This window comes from Morus notabilis, unplaced genomic scaffold (assembly GCF_000414095.1).
Source record: "Morus notabilis unplaced genomic scaffold, ASM41409v2 Scaffold78, whole genome shotgun sequence".
Classification (NCBI taxonomy): domain Eukaryota; kingdom Viridiplantae; phylum Streptophyta; class Magnoliopsida; order Rosales; family Moraceae; genus Morus; species Morus notabilis.
Window position 1 is genome coordinate 3,358,632 of NW_010367622.1, and position 8,059 is coordinate 3,366,690.

Genomic DNA, 8,059 nt, shown 5'->3' on the forward strand with positions numbered 1-8,059 from the left:
TATTTTAAATTTTTTAAATGACATGACACAATATAATTGATTAGGTATCATTTTAAATAGTAAAATTAGATAAGTGATTTGAGTTCATTTTTAACTGTCTAAATATGATCTACTTTTTAGTCTAAATTGTGAAATGTCAACCTCAATTGGAGTTCCTACCATGTCTTATTTCGTTAGTTGATTATTTTTCGAAATCAAATTGATTCCTGGATGACTTGGGATCAAATCCAACTTACCATTGCATCCAATTTGTGCCTTTTAAGAGGGAGGAAAATAAAGTCAAAAGTAACCTTATTTAGGTTAGTATTGTTTAGGCTTCTAAACAAAAAACCCTTTCAGTTTTGTTTCTGCTAAAAGCTATAATTGTTAACTTCTCAAACCTGTTATAGAAAGTGATTGGCTTCATTAACAATCGCTTTTAGAATATCTTATCAAACAAACTGTTTTTGAAAGTTTCCTTTTCATACAAGGTAGAATCAAACCACGCCCTCTAAAATCTAAGCTGTATTCGGCTCCATACCATTTGACCCGACGATCATTGGACAAGCAACTTTCTAATGCAGATTATGAAATAATCCAAACCTAAACGTCAATTATAACTGAAGGCAGCAAAAAGCAATCCTATACTGGCCTTTACTACTACTTTCCTTGATGATATGACTTTGCACAAGATTGGTGGCTGCCAATCTATACATGCCTTTTTCTTTTTGGAATGAGTTTGGGGGGGGGGGGGGGGGGGGGGTGACCTTTTAGTAGTGGGCCCCACAATTCCCCAAATTGTGGGCCCTCACTTAAATTTTGGATATTATTATACCTTTGCATTATATGGTGGTGGGCTGTGGGAAGGATGATTGGAGCCTTACATTTTTATGTAGCTAAAAGCCACGGTGGTTTTGGTTTGGCTAATGGGGAATGTTTGGCTTGCCAAAAGAACTAAAAAGAATAATATGAAATGAAGAAGACAAATGTTTCTCTCTAAAACTCAGAATCATTGAAGAACCATAAAAGCCACCATGCAAATCTTCTATGAAACTGAAAGGAAGCAAGAATCTTCTCCAACACAAGCTCAGAATCACAGAAAGAAAAAAGAAAGAAATAAAGCCATTTCCTATTTGGTTGTCCCTAGCTTAGGAGGAGTGTTGTGAAGTATATATAGGCCCCGTTCATTTCGCCGATTCGAGTTTAGAATTCGAGTTTTGCTACAGTAAAAAGTTCTCAGAAATAATCACATCTAACTTTTTTACTACAGTAAAAAGCTCTCACACAAAATAACATCTCAACTCGAATTACAAACTCGAATCAGCGAAGTGAATGAGCCATATCTTTCTTTGAAGAAAATGACATACTGTACTCAACTTTAAGATAATCCAAATGGGCTTATGGGCCATCTTCACGTGGCCTGCACGCTGCTGAGGTTGATGTGTTTTAATGTATTTGATTCTTAGAAAATCTTCTGCTTCTTTTTTCCCCTTTGTGGTCCAAAAATTCCAAATGGAAACCTTTTTCTTTTGCAAATTGGTCAACTTTGTGACCACGCCATGAAGAAGCTCAGGTTTGCTTATCTAACCAACTCCATCTCATCCTAACTCTATAAGACCCCTTAATTTTTACTGATTAAGTTAACGATTGAGATAATCATTCATTAGTGTGAATGAAAAGGAAATCGAGTCGTAGTATCTAAGATTAAGAGAGACTAGCTATGTTCCCAAAGTAGAGTTTCTGACGCATTAAGAGAATGAGTATCCAAAGATACCACTAACGTGAAAAACTTAAACACAAGTTACTAGATTTCAAAAGTAACAACCGACCTAATTGACATTCTTTCTGTTTAATACGTTGCAATTACTTTCTTTTTTTTTCTTGGTGATTCCGAGGGCCAAGAAATTCCAAGTCTACATAAATCATAGTACAAACCACTTCCTATATCTTTATCCTGCCTCTAATGTCTTCACAACTTTTGGCACAAAATTACCCTCATGAACCATGCTTGCATTGCATGGTTGTGAACTTGTGGAACAAGTCTTGAACTTTCTCAAGTATACTCATTTATACAAAAAGTGATTTGCCAACTTTTAATAGTAGTACCAAAATTCTTCAAAAAAATAATTAAGTATATTGTTGTTTTCATGCTATTCAATGCTTTTAGCTTTTCATTCACATTTCAACCAATTATTTAGCTTCAGTCTTTCATAATATTCGACTTATATTTGTTTGTCAAAATACATGAAGAGAAAGAGATCGATGGTCTCATTCGAGCAAATTAATTATTTAGGCCTTGTTTTTTTTTTACCGTGCTCAAATCACTAACTCAAACTTTTTTATTATAATGTTTTCTCTTATAAAAATTTAAATTCAATTTTTTTGTTACAACAAAAATTCTCTCTAATAAAAATTCAAATTCAATTTTTTGTTATAATATTTTCTCTCACATAAAAAAATATGAGCTGTAATTTGAGTTGTGAATAGAACATGCCAATAATAACTTGAAAGTTTTTATGCACCGATTCTTATCAGAATAGGTAGTGGGGCTGGCCTTGAAACATTGTAAGTGTTTGGAACCGTTTTTGAAAACGGTTTTCATGTATTTCGAGAAGCAAAAAATGAAAATGAAAACGAAACGACGTTTGTTTAGCAAATGTTTTGAAAACGAAAATAGTGAGAATGGTTTTTGTGAAGGAATTAGAAAACAGTTGAAAGTTGTTTTCACTATTCTATTTTTATTTTTTAGTACTTATCAACAATATTATAATATAAAAATTAATAAACATGATTTCACATTTTTATTATACTCAAAACAATCTCTTAAAAACTAACCAAACGCAATTTCAGAATCAATCCTATAATGATTCTTAAACAATCTCATTTTTACTTTTTATTGAAAATAAAATCATTTTAAAATAAATTCTAAACGCACCCGTTGTCTCTGCTAATCTTAATCTGAAAGAATTACTTCTTAAAGGATTACTAGTGCACACCAAAAAAGGCATAGATTATTTACAAAAAACTTTTTCTTTGTTTTCCTTGAAAGAAATTGATTTAAATATGGGGTAATTTTTTACCATACTTTATTTCAAGAAAAGCATTAGTATGATTATTTTCAAAGATAATACTGTTTTGTTTACTCTCATTTGTGGCAGTGTCACATTAGGTTCTTCTATAGTAACCAACAATCATGCTAATTCATTTTATGTTAATTACTAGTGGTAATTACAATACTAACTTGTAGTATTTAGTTTTGCGACGATAATATAAAATAAAATAATAAAAAGTCGATATTATTTACAAAAATATTTTTTATCACTAGTATTTAATAACCATAGCGAAATAAAAGGAGATAAATAAAGCCAATACTATTTTTAAAATACTTGTTTATTAGTATTGCTTATTTTATTATTCCATTTTTATAGTTTTAATTAAATTTTAATTTCTTATAATTAGTGCCACGTCAACTAATTCAGTTAATATTATAAACGGATCTAGAAGGAATGGGATTTTTTTAATGCTTTGACATAAATGAGTAATGAGTTCATTAATCCTTTTTTTTTTTTTTTTTTTATCCTTGACTTTGCTTCCATTCATGCTTTCGACATGTAAGTTGCAAGGCTTACAATTGGCATCCACATTCTTTTATTTGGACTTTTTTAATTTTTTTATTGCATTTATATTGTCTGTCATCCACAATTTCCAAACATAGAAAGACGTCATATTTATGAATCTCATTTGTAACATAGTAGAAGAGCTGTAGCTGTTTACTAAGGACTGAGCAAAATGTTAGATGTGACAATAATGTGTTAGATATGACAATCTCTGCAAAATGTTGCGTAAATATATTGGACATATGTTGGCTATGCTCAATTTTCCACTTCCAAGTCCTTTCGTTATAATTTTATTATTGTTCACTTGTTTTCCTAAATTCATGCCAGCTAATACCCCAATGTTTCAATAATGATGACGACGACGTACTACTTTATCTCGATTTTTTTGTTTCACATCTTTTTACGGTGGGGTATCTTATCAATAACATACGTACAAACAGTTTTTTTTATATAATTTAGATAATTGAAAAATAAAAATCTACCGACAATTTTTTTTTAATTTCTATTATAAAAATCTCATTTTTTTTCTTACCGTTACTTCAAATTTTCAGTTATATTAATAATTTTTCAGTAAATTAAAGTGTGAATAGAGATGATCATCCATAATTATTCTTTGGCGTTAACAAAGGAACCTTACATTTAAAAATTATGACATCGTTCAGTTTTTAATTTGAGTTAAAATGTGATTTTATATAATAATTTTTTATTCTACCAAAAAAGTTAGATGCGACTTTTTATGAGAGCTTTTAATTGTAACAAAACTAGAATTAAAAATTTGAATTAGTGAAATGAACGAGACATAAAACTACTTATATCAAAAGACAAATGTCACTTGAAACCTAATGAATTTTTAACCGATAATATGAAAATAGTCTTAAGGGTAGTCATGAAACAATTTTCAACATTTTGAGAAAATCTCAACGAGCAGTAAAGGCCTTTCAATCTATATTTTGACAAGAGTACAAGACCATTTATTATCATTTGTTAAGGGTGACAATTCGTATTAGTGAGTTGTGTTCGTATCAATCTATTTATTAATCATGTCAGAAAATATCAATCCAAACACGACATATTTATTAAACGTGTCAAAAATATCAATCTAAACACGACTCATTTATTAATCGTGTTAATCGTATCAACACGTATAATCCGTTTAAATTAATATATTGAATAAATAACTAATATAATAATGACTTATTTAACATGGTCAAGCTAGGTTTAACATGTTTATTGGTCAATTTATCTTTTTATTTAAAAAATGAATTTTTCTTACAAATATTAAAATTCACATTATTTGTACTTAATATGTCATATAAACTTTCATGTTATATCACATATCATTAGATTACAGATGACACATATAGTTAATCGTGTCAATTCGTGTTAAAAGGTTAACTCTAACTCAATTCATTTATTAATCATATTAATCGTGTCAACCTGATTATGACTAAATCCATTAGTAAACCTAAACCCGATAACTTCGTGCGGGTTTTGAGTCGTATCGTCGTATCGCTATCCAGATTATTAGTCCTAATATTTTTGATTATCACTTGTTGATGAACAAGCTTTTTTTTTTCTTTTTACTAATTATTGATGCTACTAAATACTAATCTCTTGACGTCACAGCAATGACGTTATTTTATTGGACCAAAAAGAACAAAGTTCTTCCAAGTTTTGCTAAAATGGTGGCAATAATAATATAACTTCGAGTCCTTACCTTTTGTTCATATCTTTAAACCGTTGTTATTGTGGATCTAGGATCAATGTTATTTTAACTGCCTCAAAAGGTGCTTCTGAGCTTTGTCAACATAATTTACAAGTTGATTGCAAAACTTTTACTAGGGTCCTATGTAAGTACGGCGCTTGTGGGGTTTGGGCACGACATTTCCGTGGTTTAATGACGACAAGCTCGCGATGATCGCGGGCTCATGATTGGGGGTGCGCAACAAAGAAGTTGCTTGGGCTAGTTTTGGGAGACGCTTCAAGGGTTTGGCCGGGCGTGGGCGATGTGAGGGGCAGTGGTGAAGATGATTTTCACAGGAAAAATGTTGAAAAAGAGATAAAAGTGCCAATCCCATTTCCTTATTTAAGGATGCATGTACAAATATATATCAATTTATGCTAATTTTTTTTTTAAGTGGACACATTGGCAATGAACAAGAAGTTCGGGGTCTAATATTGGGCTCAAATAGAGACTCTCTCTTTTCATCTCACATATCTCTTATCTTATCCCTCTAAATAAATAATGTATTGGTTTTTAAGTAATGATATAACATTAGGAAGGATTCAACAAATCTATTAAATTTAAGCTAAAAAGACTATTTTGAATTTATCAACATAAAATAGACAGTATAATAATTAGATAATTGACTATTATTTATTCTTTTAACTATTTTCCCCTTATCAAATAAGATAAATAAATATTTTAATCCTCTTGATCTCTACATTTTTCAAACAGAGCCTTAAAGTATGCTAAACAAAAGTCCCGTCCATTTCGCTGATTTGAGTTTAGAATTCGAGTTTTGCTACAGTAAAAAGCTCTCACAAACAATCACTTTTAACTTTTTTGCTACAGTAAAAAGCTCTCACATAAAATCACATCTCAACTCGAATTAAAAACTCGAATCAGCGAACTAAACGGACCCGTTTTGTTATGCACCCCCTATCATCATGTAGCCCGACATGCAATGAACTTTGTACTTGCTTCAATCATCATCATGCATAAAAATTGAAGCCAAATTCCATTGTTGCCATTACCACGTTTCTGGTTCGTTTTGAGAAGAAATTTGTGAGACAACACAGGCTTGTTTTTGTTTTGTTTTTTTGTTTTTGTTTTTGTATTGATTTATTGATTTATTTATTTTACCTTTCTATATACAAATAAGACCATATCGAAGGTAAATATTAATATTAATTGTTATTTGACATTAAAAATGTGATAATAATATATTTGACATATCAATCAGTAGCACTCAAATGTTAAATTTACTGTCAGGAATAACATATGATTAATTTGGCACAATAAATTGCAATGCATTGAATTTTTTTTTTATTCAAATGTTTAATTTATTTTTAATACAATAATTATAATATTGCATTGGAGATGCTCTAAGGTATATTTTTGAAAGATAAAATATGAGTAAAGCTACATTGAAAAATGTACACAAATAGCATAATATAGTAAAAAACCACGATTCAAAACAATAAACTATCAAAAAAAATATTCTTTCATACTCTATCAAACAACTCTCTTATTTTTCAGATTAAAAAAACAACAACAACAACAACTCTCTTACTTTTTCTTAGAGAATTTCTCTAGTAGAACTTATTTTTTGAACTATTGGTAATTATTGTTATTTTTTGTCGGATAATTTTTTAATAATTTGATATTTGATTGTAGTATTTTTGTGTTTCGTGTTGTAAATTTTTAATATTGATCTCCGTATTAGACCATTGAAATGTTAATATAATAGTTAAAACTATAATAATTATTGATTGCATAAAAGACATGTCATACCATAGGAGCTTCTCTGGTAGAATTAAAAAAATGAACTATCAGTAGTTTTCTATTTTCAGCCTTTAAATGTGTTTCAAAACCTTTTTGTTCTGTAGACGTTTTTAATATAATGTTATTTTGACTTGATTCAACGGTTAGAAATTAACACTACTAATAAAATTGACCTACCAAAAAAACCCCCTATTAAGGTTGCGTTTGGTATGAGGGTTCAAGAACCGGAATCATTATTCTGGTTCAAACCTTTATTTGTTTGTAAAAAGTAAAAATTGATTCTTAAAAATCAGTATTTGGTTTGGATAGTTCTGGTTTAAGGTTTGAATCATGATGTGATGTTTAAACCAGAATTATCTCAAAAAATAAAACCACATCCCTCCTTAATTTTAGATGGTTTAAACATCTAGTTCTAATTCCAATTTCAGAACTATAATTTAAACCTCAAATTTAAACCATAAATCATAATTCTAATTCTAAAACTAAAACTACCCTATTTAAACCCTCACACCAAACTCAACCTAAGTTTTCTATTTGATAAAAGCTTATAATTTGGATGGCCATTCATAGCTGCAGACACAAAGTACAATTGCCATAATCGTACTGCCCACATCATGTTTTTCTGCTTGGTTGTTGTTCCCTTCTCTCACTTGTACTACGCCATAACGCCAATCATCAATGGCAAGTGAAAACTCACTGACATTTGTGCCCTGTCAAATTTATCTCATCAGTCACAGATTAAACTAGTATAAACGGTTAATTTATGTATTTAAAATTATAATTTAAAATTATTTTTATTTTATATGTATTTTTTATAAAAAAAATATCATAAATAATCATAAATTATTTCAGACGAATATAGAAAATAAATGTTCCTTAAATGTCTATTCGAATGGGCCAAAATGACTCGGCCTACTTATGTTTACTTCTCTTACTGGGCTTTACTTCCGCTAAA